The sequence below is a fragment of the Dermacentor silvarum genome, chromosome 1 (genome assembly GCF_013339745.2).
Source record: "Dermacentor silvarum isolate Dsil-2018 chromosome 1, BIME_Dsil_1.4, whole genome shotgun sequence".
Taxonomy (NCBI): Eukaryota; Metazoa; Arthropoda; class Arachnida; order Ixodida; family Ixodidae; genus Dermacentor; species Dermacentor silvarum.
In genome coordinates, this window is record NC_051154.1 from 348,386,297 (window position 1) to 348,401,547 (window position 15,251).

Sequence of the window (15,251 nt, forward strand, 5' to 3'; positions counted from 1 at the left end):
CCGATACATGCAGGTGCTTCCTGCACCGAGCGATAACGTTTAACAGTTGATTAAAAATTAAATGATGGGGTTGTACGTGCCAAAACCACCATCTGATTATGAGGCACGCCGTAGTGGGGGACTCTGGAAATGTGGAACTGGGGTTCTTTAACGTGCACCTAAATCTAAGTACACCGGTCGTTTAACATTTGTTAGCCGGTGAAAAGCGATCACCGGGGAAATTTAACAAGTACACGTGTCAATACGAACACCCTGTATATTGCTTATTCTTCATTAGTCACTAGTGGCAATTATAGTTGACCTCTAACAAATTAAACATTGTTCTTTATCAAAGTTCGTACGCTTGTATTTCTTATCCTGGTTCCACCTTTCAAACGTTAAAATAGGTACTTACGTGAGTAGATAACTGTATTTCAGCCTTTTTAAATCACCCGAAAAAAAAAAGTAGATCAATCGACGAAAACCCCCGCATCAAAAGCGATTAATCGATTTTACGCTAAACCGACGAATTATTAATCGTTAATCAATTAAAAAATTTAATCGACCATCCCTATAGTACAGCTAGTGGGATTTATGCTCGCCACCATTGGAAAGTGACAGATTATCGCCCACGAGTACTGCTAATGGTATTTTTTCTGTATGGAAGAACTAATTACCTGGAAATAATTGTCATGTGCTATTTTTCCAAAGGGTGGCTGCCATAAATTCATCAGAATTTAATGGGTTAAGATAGCTGGGATCACATCAGCAAATGCCGACACGGGGGCACTCAACTAATGGGATATGCCCGACTGTTTCAAGCAAGCATGTGCACCAGATGTTGGGTTTCTTTTCCACACATGCATCATACAAGAGATTCACAGCCTTGTACCCAGTGAAAATGCTGATGAAATCATTAAATCCATCACAACCCACTGCATATGCTGTCTGAGGTGCCTCACGTGGTTGACTTTATTCCGCTGTGCGGTTTCATTAAAAGCACTGGTCGTTAAAGAGTGGGCATGGTATCCATTGGCTGTTCAGATGCACCTAAGTGGGTGAAAAAAAAGGTGGTTAAAGCCATATAACTTGCAGCTCATGCTGTGTGCATTCCGACAAGCTAGGTCACTGCCATTCGTGTACACACGAATGGCAGTGACCGGGCAGCACGTCTTCTTGGTGCACTCCGTAGCGAGGACAAGAATGTGCATACTGTTGCAAGTGTGCACCAAATAAATGGTCTCATACACTGTCGTGTGTTGCTGCAACCCTTCCAGAGTAAGAGAAGGTAAGCTAAAGACGAAGTAGCGGAGTTCTGTCAGCATTTTCCAAGGTGTGCACGCGCATGCCCGATAAAACCAGGGAACTTTAGAACACTGACAACACAATGAATTTCCCGTATCAACCTGCACAGAACGCAGTGGATATTTACAAATTCAAGTTTTGTTCTCGACCCTTTTTAGCGAGTATGTCAACCATCGGTCACTTGACTATGCCTATTTGTCTCGTGCAAGCGTGTCGGATCGCGTTGCACAGATGTAGCACATTGTTTACATAAAATCTACGCTAGTATCACTTCTAGCTTGTGCGTGTCACTGCGTAGTCTTCAATTTGGAACCGCAGTATGCAAACAAGGCTCCACTTTACTGCATTTTCGTGTTGTAGGCCGCCCGTAAGAACTCTGCAATCTCCACGACCTCTTGTTTAGCAGCAGAACACCACATCCATGGAGCCACCATAAGGGGGTCACAATTATATTTCGTCTAGTGGATTACTTCCCAAGCTCAAGGCATATTCAATTTCAATGGGTGGTTTCTATCGACCCAAAGTTACAGTTCATTATCAGCAGATAATTGAGCTAGTAGTGGAAATGAACAATTTCAAGGTGGAGCCGAATTCGACACATATGGCACATGCCTTATTGACCGAAGCATGCTTGCTACAAGACAATCCTTTTGCTTTAAAAAAAATATGAAAAAAGTTTCCATTACTTCAGAGCTCCTATAGCTTCATGGTTGTTTGGAAACGCAAACACAAAACTGAAAAGAACAGTCTGAACGAGACAATGAGTGCAAGTTCTTCATTGTGTGTTTGCGCTTTCAAACAACGATGAACCTATACCAACTAGCCCGGTTATACACTTTCCTGCTATAGCTTGTGTTCAATAAGAATGGTGGCGGCACACATGTAGATAGCAAACACAATGGCAGGCTTCTAAGATTAACTGCATGAAAACCTAGTCCATCACAAAATTTACTCATGAAAGTTGCAGTTTTACAGGCATCTTTTGCAGTCATAGTACTAAGACTATGGCTAAAGTACTATCGACCAAAAAAGTTTACGGACTCTCAGAAAACGCTTAATATCCGAGCAGCCTTTACGTTGTTTGAAGGTTTAGGCATATCAGAAATGGCCACAAGAGATATTTTCTATGCCTAACCTTTCAAACAATGCACGAACCCTTAGCAGCTTGCTCAGCTTTCTGTTCTAAGTTGCATTGTTTTGCTTGCATCTGGACTAAATCTGGTCCCACAGCCCTATGACCCTGCTAAGCACCAAAAATGACGCAAAATTAATACATGTAAGCCGATTACTCCATGGTGGCAACACTCAGGAATGCGCTTATGTTCTTGCTGTAAAAGTAAGAGAGTTTTAGATTAAAGGACGCAAGCGGCACTGCGCACCTGCAGGACCTAACATATGCTTGGTTCTTTGGGGTGGCCGACTTAAAAGAAATATTGCTGAAACATTGCAAACTGAGACGAAGCAAGCCAAGACATGCTTTCATAAAACAATCGGCGCTGAACAGGCTGACACGATCCAATTTTTCAATCTGATGACAGCATTTTACAATGCATGTTGACATCATCTTCCAAGAAATGAAGGCGACAAAATGCTGGTCATAATAAATTGGATCACAGTGCACTTCCACAGCAAACATCCTGTGCCAGACGGCAAAATTTCTAGCCTTTGGGATTGGTTTGGCTCAGCTTTAATTGCCACCTATGCATGTATACATTGTTTGCTTCCTGTCAAAGATCTTTAGCATGAGTTAAGTTTCTTCTCCTCCAGGTCTTCCAGGCAGACGATTCTTCAGAGTCCTCATAGTTGTCCGGTGACACTTTGCACTCAGGGAGGCCAACTTAGGAATGCATCGGTTTATTGTAGGACAAAGTAGCATACATCGAGGAGCGGCGGCTGATTATCGGCTCGCTCCTTCAGTCTTCATCTCTACACACTTTTTTAAATACCCTTGTGAATTGGGGTGGTACCCTTGTTTTAAGTCTCCTCGCTCACATTCTACCAATCAGTTCTTTTCGAGGAAGGCAGGATCATCAACAATACACGCTGTACCCGGCCCCATTTTCCAGTCCGGTTTATGGAACATGCAGACCAACATCACTTAAACAAACGCCACATGGCCCTCTCGTTCGAATTTCACACGCCTCAGTGCAGTTTCCCCGGTGCAATGGCAAGCCCCATGAACACATAAATCACCCCTCAAGCCACTAACCCTGGACATGCAGCAGAATCATACTCGAGCACGACACTGCCGTCAGGTTTCTCGTTACATACGTGTGCTCGACGGTGTAAACTGTCTCCCACACCGCAAAGGGAATGCCGCCACACTAGGCAGTGCCTGTGTTTATGTTAGCCCCCAAGAACGCGCCTATATGCCGCTGAGTGATATGTGCGCGGTGAGGCGGCTGCTTCGCTTCTCGTTACGTACGCTTCTCCGTTAAATGTCCGTATATCTTGGGCACCGCAGTGGAAGTGCGCTATCCCCAGTGGTCTCGGTCGCTGTTCTAAGAATCCAAATGACGTCGGCTGTGAATGAATAAACCTGCGCGAGTGTCATGCATGTAGCCCCCATGATGATGATGATGATGATATTTGGTGTTTCGTGGCGCAAGGGCCAAATGTGGCCAAAGAGCGCCAAGACAATGAAAGATATGTTTGCCATGATCAGTGAGCTCCGATGAAAGGACGCGATGTGACTGTAAAGGGGCCTAAGAACAAATCGCGGTATAGAAGCGTAAAACATATATAGAATATAATTATGGCAGTGACGTGTGGAATGACCTGTGAGTGGTGAATAGATGAGAAGTGGTCATGGTGCTAAAACTAAACACATAGAGTGGCACGACGCCTACCGAAGGCCTTTGTGGCCAAAGACTACGAGACACGTGCTTTCTTTAATAAAATACCGCAGCAGCAGCCTCTCCAGAGAGGCCGTGCTACAAGTCACCTGGGTATATATCAAGAAAGTTCTGTATATCTTTTAAAAACGCGATGATGGATTTGTATTTAAAAATAGGTTCGTTGCCCAAAAACATACAAGGATGTAATGGGAGATTTTGCCGTGATGGTAATGGAAAATGTCTTTTCCTCTGAGGCTCCAGTTCAGGGCACTGCAAAAGGACATGAAGTACACTGAGTGGCTCGCCACATTCATCACAGACAGGGGGATCGCCACCGGACAATAAGTATGCGTGTGTACTGTATGTGTGCCCTATCCTGAGTCTGCAAAGTGTAACCTGTGTGCGGCGTGTCTTTGATTCTGGTGGCCAATGAGCGAGATGAGGCTTGATAGTGTGTAATTTGTTGCCCGTTTCTCTGTCCCACAGACGTTGCCAGTAGGCCCTGACCTATTTCTTAATAAAGGCTTTTAGGTCCATTACAGGGACGGCTATGGGTGAAGTGGCAGCGTCTGTATGAACTGATGTGGCTAGCTTGTCGGCCAACTCATTCCCTTCGATCTCGCGGTGCCCTGGGACCCAGCAGAGCACAATTTGCTGCCTGGATGCATACGCGGTGCAAATGGTGGAATAAAGAGTTATAATTACGGGGTTTATGTGCCTACTTGAAGTGTTTAAACATTTCAACACGCTCATAGAGTCAGTGTAATGGACTGCCTTGCGTATGTCTAGCTGTTTGATGTGTTTAACCGCCACCAGGATGGCGTAGGCCTCCGCTGTAAAGATGGTTGTGTTTGGGTGTAAAACTCCCGCAGCAGAAAAGGACGGACCGACCGCCGCGTAAGACACGCCAGCGTGTGACTTTGAAGCGTCAGTAAAATATTCTGGACAAGAGTATGTGTGCTGCAATTCGAGGAAGTGCATACGGATATGTGCGACCGGCGCATGCTTTGTGACCTCAATGAAGGACAGATCACAGTCAATCAGCTGCCACTGCCATGGCGGCAGCTCTACAGGAGGGGGCATGACATCGTGCTCATGGAGCGACACATCCATTTCTTCGGCAAGACTTCTTACTCGCAGTGCGTAGGGCTTTCTCACGGAAGGGCGGTTCAGAAAGGTTTGGGCACTGGACAGATCGTTTATAGTTGTGTAGGCAGGGTGCGTATTGTTCTAACAGGGTCTAACATCTTCAAGGCGCTCGGCGTCGCGGAGTGATATATAATGGAACCGTAGTCTATACGTGATCGAATGAGACTCTTATATAGATTCAATAGACATCTTGTGTCACTACCCCACGTAGTGCGAGACAACACTTTCAAGATGCTCATTGTCTTCAGGCACTTGTTTCTTAAATACTTTAGATGTGGGATAAACGCTAACTTCGCGTCCAGAATTAGGCCTAGGAATTTGTGTTCAGTTTTTACAGGTAGATCCTCACCCTGTACCTCGATGTTGGGATCAGGGTGCAGACCTCTCTTTCTGGATAAGAGGACGCATGTGGACTTTTGTGGGTTAAGCCGAAAACCATTCTCGTCTGCCCACTTAGTTTGTTCAGTCCAAGCTGAACCTGCCGCTCACAGATTGCAAGATTACATGACGTGAAGCCTATCTGTACATCGTCGACATATACTGAATAAAATATGTTGCGTGGGATGTACAGACGCAGCGAGTTCATTTTTATGATAAAAAGGGTGCAACTAAGCACACCACCCTGTGGTACTCCAGTTTCCTGCACATATGGTCTTGATAGGGCATTACCCACACGAACACGGAATCTGCGGTTGGACAGATAACTTTCAATGATATTCAGCATAATGCCACGTATTCCAAAGTGTGCGAGGTCTCTTAGTATTCCGAATCGCCACGTGGTGTCGTATGCTTTTTCCATATCAAGGAAAACAGACAGGACGAATTGCTTGTGGACAAAAGCCTCACGAATCTGAGCCTCTAGGCGTATCAGATGGTCAGTGGTGGATCGGCCGTCGCGGAATCCACACTGGTATGGGTCAAGCAGCTTGTTTGATTCTAGGAAATGTATCAGACGGTGGTTTATCATCTTCTCAAAGACTTTGCAGAGGCAGCTTGTTAGAGCTATGGGCCGATAACTCGATACGGACGATGGATCCTTGCCCTGCTTCAGGATAGGGATTACTATGGCCTCTTTCCAGGCAGAGGGGATCTTGCCGGAGGTCCATATAGAGTTGTACAGGCAGAGAAGGGTTTTCTTTATTTCAGAGGACAGGTTTTTCAACATTTCGTAGAGTATGCGGTCAGAGCCTGGGGTAGATTGGTTGCAACAGGTGAGTGATGCTTGCAGCTCTGCTAGGGAGAAAGGTAGGTTATATGGCTCGTTCCCAGTGCTCTTTCGGTCTAGTTTTAGTTTTTCTATTGCTGCTTTGTATTTTGTAAATGCTGGAGAATAGTGTGATGAACTGGACACATGTTCAAAATGTGCACCCAGATGGTTCGCTTGGTCCTCCAGGCTATCTCCCTGCGTATGTACCAGGGGAGGCGGATGTGTTTGTCGTCCTCTTACTCTATTGACCCTGTTCCAAACCTTGGCCTCATCCGTGTATGAATTGATGCTTGATAAGAATGTTTGCCAGCTGTCTCTCCTGGCTTGTCTGCGCGTTCTCCTACCTTGGGATTTGATTTTCTTGATATTGACGAGGTTTTCAGCAGTAGGAGAATCGCGAAGCTGCCTCCATGCTTTGTTCTGCTGCCTACGTGCGTTCCGGCATTGTTCATTCCACCACGGAACACGGCGTTTGCTAGAAAGTCCACTTGTTTGGGGAATACACTTAAGAGCTGCATCCATTATGAAATTAGTAAAATATTCGACGGCACCGTTAATTCCGAGCGATGAAATGTCAGCCCACAAGAGCGTACTGGTAAGTGTTTGGAATTTCTTCCAGTCCGCTGCATCGACCTTCCACTGGGGGGCGTGTGGTGGAGATTCGTATTGTCTTGGTGTTTTCAGCAGTATTGGGAAATGGTCGCTCCCATAAGGGTTTTTTATAACTTCCCATTCAAGTTCAGGTAGTATGGATGGAGAAGCTATGCTCAGATCTATGGAGGAAAAGGTTTTATTTGCGAGACAATAATATGTGGCTTCTTTTTTATTTAGCAGACATGCACCGGATGAGAAAAGAAAGTCCTCAATTGGACGGCCTCGTGCATCAATGCGAGAGTCACCCCACAGACCGCTGTGCGCATTGAAATCGCCAAGAACAAGATAAGGTTCTGGCAATTCGTCTATAAATGACTGAAATTCATGTTTGTGTAGTTGGTAATGTGGGGGTATGTAAAGCGAGCAAATGGTGATGAGTCTGTTTAAGAGAACAAGTCGAACTGCCACTGCTTCGAGGGGCGTTTGTAGCCGCAAACGTTGACATGCTATGCTTTTGTGGATTACGATGGCAACACCGCCTGATGATGCGAGAGCATCATCACGATCTTTACGAAACGTAACATACTGTCGGAGAAAGTTTGTATGTGTCGATTTTAAGTGAGTTTCCTGTACACACAGCACTTTTGGATTGTGTTCGTGGAGAAGTTCTTGCACATCATCGAGGTTCCTAAAAATGCCTCTGACATTCCATTGTATGATTTGTGTATCCATACTGAAATTAAATAGGTGCTGTGTGTACTAAAAAAACGGAAGTGTTGCCTTAGATTACAGAGCCCTTTCCAGGCCCTGTAACGCGGGATTTGTCCTTTCTGAAGTGGTCGAGGGAACCTCGCCGCTCCTTTGGCGCTTGGTGCGCCGTCGGGATGGGTGTGGTGTCCATTGCCTCTTGTGAGGCGCCGGGCACGCGCTCTTGCGAGCGAGAAGTTTCGCGAGAAAGTCTCGCCGCGAAGGACGAGACATTCGCGCCCACCAGCCCTGAGGTCGATGGGGCTGCCTTTGGGCCTGAGCTGCGCCGGCTGTTGCTAGCGCCAGCAGGGGCCAGTGAGGGTGAGGCAGCCTTGACTGCACCCACCGTGGGAGCTGCTGGTGGGCCTGCGGGTTCGCTACGCGTAGCGCAGGCTGCCACCGAGGACTGTTGTGGCGCCGGCAACCCTAGGGTGACCGGGCCTGTTTGCTGGTTGGGTGGAGCAGGCTTAGCTGCTTCCACCCTGGGGGCAAGAGCCACAAGCGACAGCTCGCTGCGCGCGGGCTGTGCAGGTGGCAGTAGCCGCTGCGACGCTGCCCCTTGACGCGCCGCATCAGCATAAGTGGTAGTGTGGAATGGTGAGCACCTTTTGCGTGCTTCCCTGAACGATATGTTTTCACGGACTTTCAGTGTTAGAACTTTTTTTTCTTTTTTACAGCTTGGACAGGAGCGGGAGTATGCTGGATGGTCACCATCGCAATTAACGCAGTGAGGTGTGGCCTCACAATTGTCTGAGGCATGACCTTGTATTCCACACATACCACAGGTGAGTCGACCACGGCAGTTCTGCGAGCCATGGCCAAATCTTTGGCATTGGTAGCATCGCCTAGGATTTGGTATGTATGGTCTTACGGATGTCTTTGTGTAGCCTGTTTCAATGCTTTGTGGCAAAACGCTCAATTCAAAGGTAAGAATCAGGTGTTTCGTGCTAATTTCTTTATTGTCCCGTCTCATAACAATGCGCTGCACATTCGTGACATTTGCAGGGCACGCGGGAGGGGCCAACCCCCATGTGCTCGGGTCCGTGGTGTCGCAACACACCAAACGCCTGCTGACGCAGACGCCCCTGCGGGGGCATGTGGCCCCCGGGCTCCAACTTGGGTGACGTTCAATGCATGCAAGGCTGATTGTATCAGCCAACTTAACTGCATGTAAATAAACTATTTTCATGAAACAGTTGTCTTTTTATTTGCAATTCTATGGTTAGCTTTATATATTAAAAAATGCTAAAACCACCTTGACTACTTGCTGCGAGTGCGTGTGACTTGCATTTGGGGATGCAAAGCTATAATGCTTTTTTGCTTGGGCACGCAACCACAGACATACTAAAAGGTAAGGACTCCTGAATGCTTCGATTAGCACAATCTAAAGCTCTCATTTATGTTACTGCATAATCTTATGTGATATGTACCATCACAATGGCATAACAGCAAAGCACATGGCTTTTGATACATGCTCCACATGCGCAGATAAGAGGCTTTGGCACCACAGCGCTTGAAAAAGGTGTCCTTCACAGGACACATTCGGGGAGTTATACCCCCACCTACTCAATATACATGGGTATAGCCCACAACGAGACCAACAAGGTGACAGTAGCAGGGTGGGCCATCATGCTAGCTGGGAGGACTTTGGTCCGAGGATGAGTTGACGTGAATGGGTACAGGATTTGTAGCGACCTGGTCATGGATGGTGGTTCTACAAGCCAGCATGTGGTGCTGCACCCAGTGTGAGTAAGGCACTCCTGGGCAAGGTGCTCAGCGGATCTGTTTGGCAGGACACAAGTATTGCAGCGGTAGCGAAATGGTCGAGCGTCGTCCTCGTATGCGGGGAGGTACTTGGATAGAATCCCAGTGCCACTGGGAACCTATCAGATTTTTATTGGGTAGAGATGTCCTCCGGCCAGGCGCTCAGTTGTTTGTAGGAGTTTTCATGTCGAAAGGGGCGCTATAGAGATTTGAAAGGTGCCCCTTGTCTCACCACAACAATGGTGACCCAGACGAGCATTTTCCACTGCTGTGGGAGGCTGAGTAGCGCTGTCGCCTGGTACCCACCGGTAAAATAGGTATAACTGTGCTTCCGGTCAAGTGCTCAGCCATTACAGGATACTTGGAAAGGGGTGTTTCTTTCCAATCCAAGGGCATCCCCACCTAACAGCTGCATTAGGATGCCACACAGGAAACTGCTGCCATGGAAGCAGCCCAGACCCATTTTCCTTAATCCCTAGAGGGCCCCTTGCAAGATGAGAACTCGTAGAAGGTGCCGAGCACTGGGCCAGGGGACATCTATACCCAGTAGAACTGGCGAGTTTCTGGCGGTGAACAGCGGATGGTAAGAGTGGTATAGAATCGAACGGAAGGAATAATCTATATTATACTGGCCCAGGGGGGGGGGGGGGGTATTTTGTAAGGACTGTCCACTTCGGCTGTCGCCATTAGCGCCAGCTTCACGAGCGCGAAGGTGCCAGCCAGTCTCCTTCACGCTCGTGAAGCTGGAGCCAATGGCGACACCTGAAGTGGACAGTCCAGGTGGACTCTTACAGAATACCCCCCTAGATCTCAGTTATTGTGAAGATATCAGCAACACGGATTCTTTACTACAGACAGATTTGACTGTCATGTTTTCCACTAGTGTCGTTGCTGACACAAATGAAATGTGTCATATATCCTGAAACACTAATGATTGGAATTGTGTGGCAATTTTGAATAACATGTGCAAACTGTTTCAGGAAAATGTGTGGGAAGGTAGACGGTTGGGTGTTCTTGCTAGGTGCCAGTATGTTGTTGTTTGTAGCGGGTTCACATTCAAGGTTTTTCACAGTGTCATGCACCAGGCACAATTTAAAATATATATGCTACGTCCATGCTAATTCCAAGTGAACTCACGTTGCACCAGAGGTAACGAATATAAAGCAATGAACAAGATGGCCACGCCATTTAAGGTGTCAAAACATTGCTTAAATAAAAATGCGCTGAGATTTTCCTGCGTTGTTTTGTTTTCCACAGCCCCAACACTACAAGATCTTGCATCTGAAATATGTTGGATTAATTGTGCGATAAACTAGGGCACATTATTCAACTTGTTTAAAAAAAATAATGAAGAAATTATGAGAAGTTGTTCACTTCCCATTTAAGATCAAGTAGAGACAAGCAAGCATGCGTTATTGAATTCGTCTTCATGTTGCCTTCACTCAATGCTATGCACATCTTATTGGTTATACTGACAGAGTGAGCCACAATTCTATAGCACTGCCTTTTCGCGTTCATGTGTGGTCAGGGCCGGTATTTTGTAGCGATGCCTTTCCGGTAATAATGCCTTTTCGCGCTTTGTCAGTGGTCAGAGCGACGTTCCGCTCACGTTATCAACGGGATCAGCCGGCCGTGAGCGGTGGATGATAAGACTATTATAGAATAAGTCATAAGGCATTGCTACAAAATCGCAGCCCTGAGCAACACGCTGTCACTCTGACCACTCACGAATGCAAAAAGCCATTAGTACTGGAAAAGGAATCGCTACAAAAACCTTATCCCTGAACTGTAAATACTACCACATGCCTGCGATTCTGCAGCACATTTTTGCGACATTTGTTACTAGTTGCAAGAGCAGCAGATGGTGCCCTCTGTGCTCGCAAGCAACAAAGGCAAAGATTATCAGAAGCTGAAATTCTTGGTGCTTACCGTGACAGCATTGCAGCAAGAAATAGCTAAGAGTGCTGTTCTAGACTATTTGCAGAACACAGGACTATACTTGAGGTTTAGAGAGACCACTGCGTTATGTGATTATTGTGCACATATGATCCTTTTTCCTCAACACCTTTAAACACTTTTTCCCCTTTCCACCTTCCCCTTAGCAGAGTAGCGGGCAAGAACATACTAGTTCAGGCTCACCTCTGCTTTTCATTCCTACGAAAAAAAAATTTCCCTCTCGCTTGTCAGCTATGAGAACATGGTTATTTGGTACAAATATCTGCGCCCCTGTAGCAGCTGCTGTTCATGATCAATTTGGATGCAAGATTATTTACTGTCGTCTGGTAACATATTACATTTAATGTAAACTGTTGCTGCATACATTTCTGGCTCGTCAGCCGCTGTGAAGCGGGCAGGTGTAGTAGAATATGAAAACTAATCGGCCAGTATTTTTCCTTATTTCAAGTGCACGTAAGACGCTTTCAAGTGCTCGTAAGATCGTATTAAAAGTAATTCAGATTTTACAAAGGACATATCTGCAGCTTTTTTTTAATGAAATCAATGACCAAGATAAACAGTAAATCATTCAATGCAGCGTGCATACATCAGCGGCGTATACACTTTCGCATTGTTTACGTGTCATTAAAGACACCAACTTGCGCTCACATCAAGAGATGCGCTAGCACTGACAAATTTGAAAAACATGTTAGCTCGCGACGATTGGGTGTTGCAGAAGATAACAATGCGAGGGCCACGAAGTCACGATCGCAGTCTCTACTTCAATCGCATGCCGCAAAAAAAGGTATGGGTCGCATGCACGCGAATTGGCGACGTAAATAAGCGATGGTTTTTCCAACTCACCATTGCGTCGGCATTTTCAGGGTCGAAGCAGCTTACGTATCTTGAAAGTGAAATGGCAGGGCTCACGTCGCGCTACAGCTGAAGGAGCAAGGCCTAAATTAAAAAAAAATGAAAATGCATCGCCGCTTTATGTCACAAGCTGCAGTTTCGGCAGACGTACCTTGAGGTCGCAGTCCTTCGTGGGTTGGCGGTCGACGACGTTCTCCCGCGAATTCTTGGCGGCAGCGTCTTGAATGCGGCCGCTCCCGCGCAACGTGCATGCTTGTGTTGGGTCAGCGGATGCTTCTAGGCACACAGGGACTGGGGACATGGCAGGCATGGCCAAGGAATCATTCCCTAGCTACTTTCACGCCTATCTAGGGGCAGGGAGTACCTCGCTGACCCCACGTGATATCAGGTTTCGACCCAAACCGGGTACAGCCGCGCTGTGGCGATACGCTTCTCCTAGAGCAAGCTAAAGCCCCTGATAAGTGGTTCTTGAGGGAAAGGGAAAGGTTGGCGCTATCTTCTGCAGCCCTTAAGGGAGCACGGCTCAGCGCCAAATCCCCTATATTCATAAAAGTAGCGCCATCCACTTCCCTCCTCCTCCGTTCCACTATCGCGCTCGGCGCGACCAGCGCGATCGAGGCGCGATATCGACAGTGGCGCCGCCTGCGTCGGGCCTGCCGTGGCAGACGACAGCTAACGCGCTACCAGAGGAAATCCGAGGAAAACTTCGATCGCGCCCTGCGGAGACGTTTTTGAGGCGCGATTTTGCTTCGTCAGTCAGTAACTGGTCTTAATAATGCCGTTTTGGAAGTAGCAACGCGACGATGCAAGACGGCGCAAATATCAAGTGTGCAGCAAGCGTTTGCGCACGCCGGATGGTAAACAAAAAAAGCCTTTTGCCCTCGCCTTGTCGGTTGCGGCAACTTAAGGCGCAGCAGCATGCCATCACAACGAAGTTCTTGTCCCTAACACGTTTGATCCGTTTGTGCGTACAGCACTTTCGTCGCACAGGCCCGAGAATGGCAGTCGGAGTGCGCTGGAAAGAAAAAAATGTACAAAAGCGCGACGCGAACTTCCACGTGACACGGATTGGCCAATGGGGGAGCGGAGGAGGCTGGGGCGACAGGAGGCGGCTAAGAGAGGGCGAGGAGGAAGCGCCGGGGTGAGCGCCGTGGCGGCAAGATCTAAGAATGGCCCTACATTTATAAATATAGGGGTTTTAGAGCAAGCCAGACGGCAGCGCCGACGGCGGAAGTGGTGGTGGACGCAAGAGGCAAACAAACTATGGTCTCCGAGACGGCACGATGCGCAATGTGAGCGAGCTCGGAGGCCATTTACAAAGCGAGCTTCCGGCGTTGCCGTCCGCGAGTGCCTCGTCTGCGTCCCAAACAGCCAATCGCTCGCGCGTGCTCCGGATATTGCAAATTGTGCAGCTTCGTACGGTATCATAGATACTGATGTACTGCTCTTTCCAGACAGGGACATGCAAGGAACGACGAAGTGCACACTTAAGGCCCGTCCACGTTACCGGCACGCCAACTCGCGGTACGCCGTTCGCGGGTCGCCGTTTGACGGCGGTTTCGCTCGCGAGCGGCGAGATTTCCTTGCCGTAGACAGGATGGAACCGGGACCCATTTGTGCTGCAGCAGTACCGCGAAGTGGTCAATCAGTGACCGAGGAGTGGTCACCCTGGCACCGACGGCAGCCTCACCGCCGCTGATCGTTCGGCGGCGCCGATATCGTCGCTAGGCCTTCTCCGGCTCGCTCGAAAGCTAAAGCTGACGGCGCTTCGGAATGAATCACCGACGCTCACAAGCCGCGATATTTTCTCACCTTTGTTGTCGCTCTTCGCTATAATTATACACAAAGAAGAAAATGCGCTGATATTAGCTGCGTCGGCTGCGATGCGGGCACAACCGAGCCGGTCGTCTGCCGCCGGTAGCCGTGCACTGCAGCTCAGCTCGACAAATATCGGAGCTCTCGTTCGTGTTTAACGTTCGACAGTGGATATCGTTTTTCATACAATGTAGAATTTACGCGTCAAGTTATCTAGCGGAAAGTATTTTGCTAGGAACAGAAGCTGCTGGTGATGCTATCCATGCTATGTGACTGGTGCTACGTTTTTCAGCACAGACAACCAGCGTATATGTTTTCACTAGAGATACGGACAATTTTTATGCAGTTTTAAAACTACAAGAAGTCCTTGCTTAGTAAAAACAATTGTTCTGTTAGCGCAACATTTTGCAAAACTGACCGGCTAAATTCGGGGCCAAGGATCTGGCCGCATTGCACCACGCTTGAAATACGTCGAAGCCGAGAGTCTCTTGTGGTTGAGAGCCGTCAATAAACCTCGTTGAGCGTCCACGCCGCGTGCCGCCGGTGGTGGTGGTGGTGAAAAACTTTTATTTGTACGACAAAACGTACGAGGAGGTATGCTCGGGACGACCCTGAAGAGGCCGCCCCTTACAAACACTAGGTGGAGTCCCTAGTACGGGACCCCAGTGGCAGTAGCCGCCGCCTGGGCGCGCTTAACCAGGGCCTTTTGGGCCCGTAGGTCTGAGCAGCCAAGCAGGGCAGCCTCCCAGTCCTCCCGGGTAGGGTTGGGTAAGGGGGAAAAGGCAGGGTTGGATGGGCAAGCCCACACCATGTGGTAGAGGTCCGAAGACTTCTCCGCACAGTGCGGGCAGGCTCCAGTAAAGGCCGGATCGAAATGTTTAAGAGCCGCCGGGCACAGCATAGTGTTCGTGAAGAGACGGAGCAGGAGACGCTCCTCCTCCTTTTTGAGGCCTCTACACGGGCGGGGGTAGAGTTCGTGGCCGGATTGATAATAAGCTGTAATTTCTGTATACGAGTAGATTGGGTTTGGGGTGGAGTCCTGATCG

The 15,251-nt window shown here is 48.0% G+C and overlaps 1 long non-coding RNA gene across 1 annotated transcript; it reads right to left on the bottom strand.

Moving 5' to 3' along the window:
• Window positions 1-728: 728 nt before the first annotated feature.
• LOC119453756 (uncharacterized) lies at window positions 729-12,639 on the bottom strand. Its single transcript, XR_005192425.2, has 3 exons — window positions 12,542-12,639; window positions 12,382-12,474; window positions 729-1,029 (listed from the first exon to the last, which is right to left on the bottom strand). It is a non-coding gene; the product is annotated as an uncharacterized LOC119453756 (long non-coding RNA).
• Window positions 12,640-15,251: the final 2,612 nt, after the last annotated feature.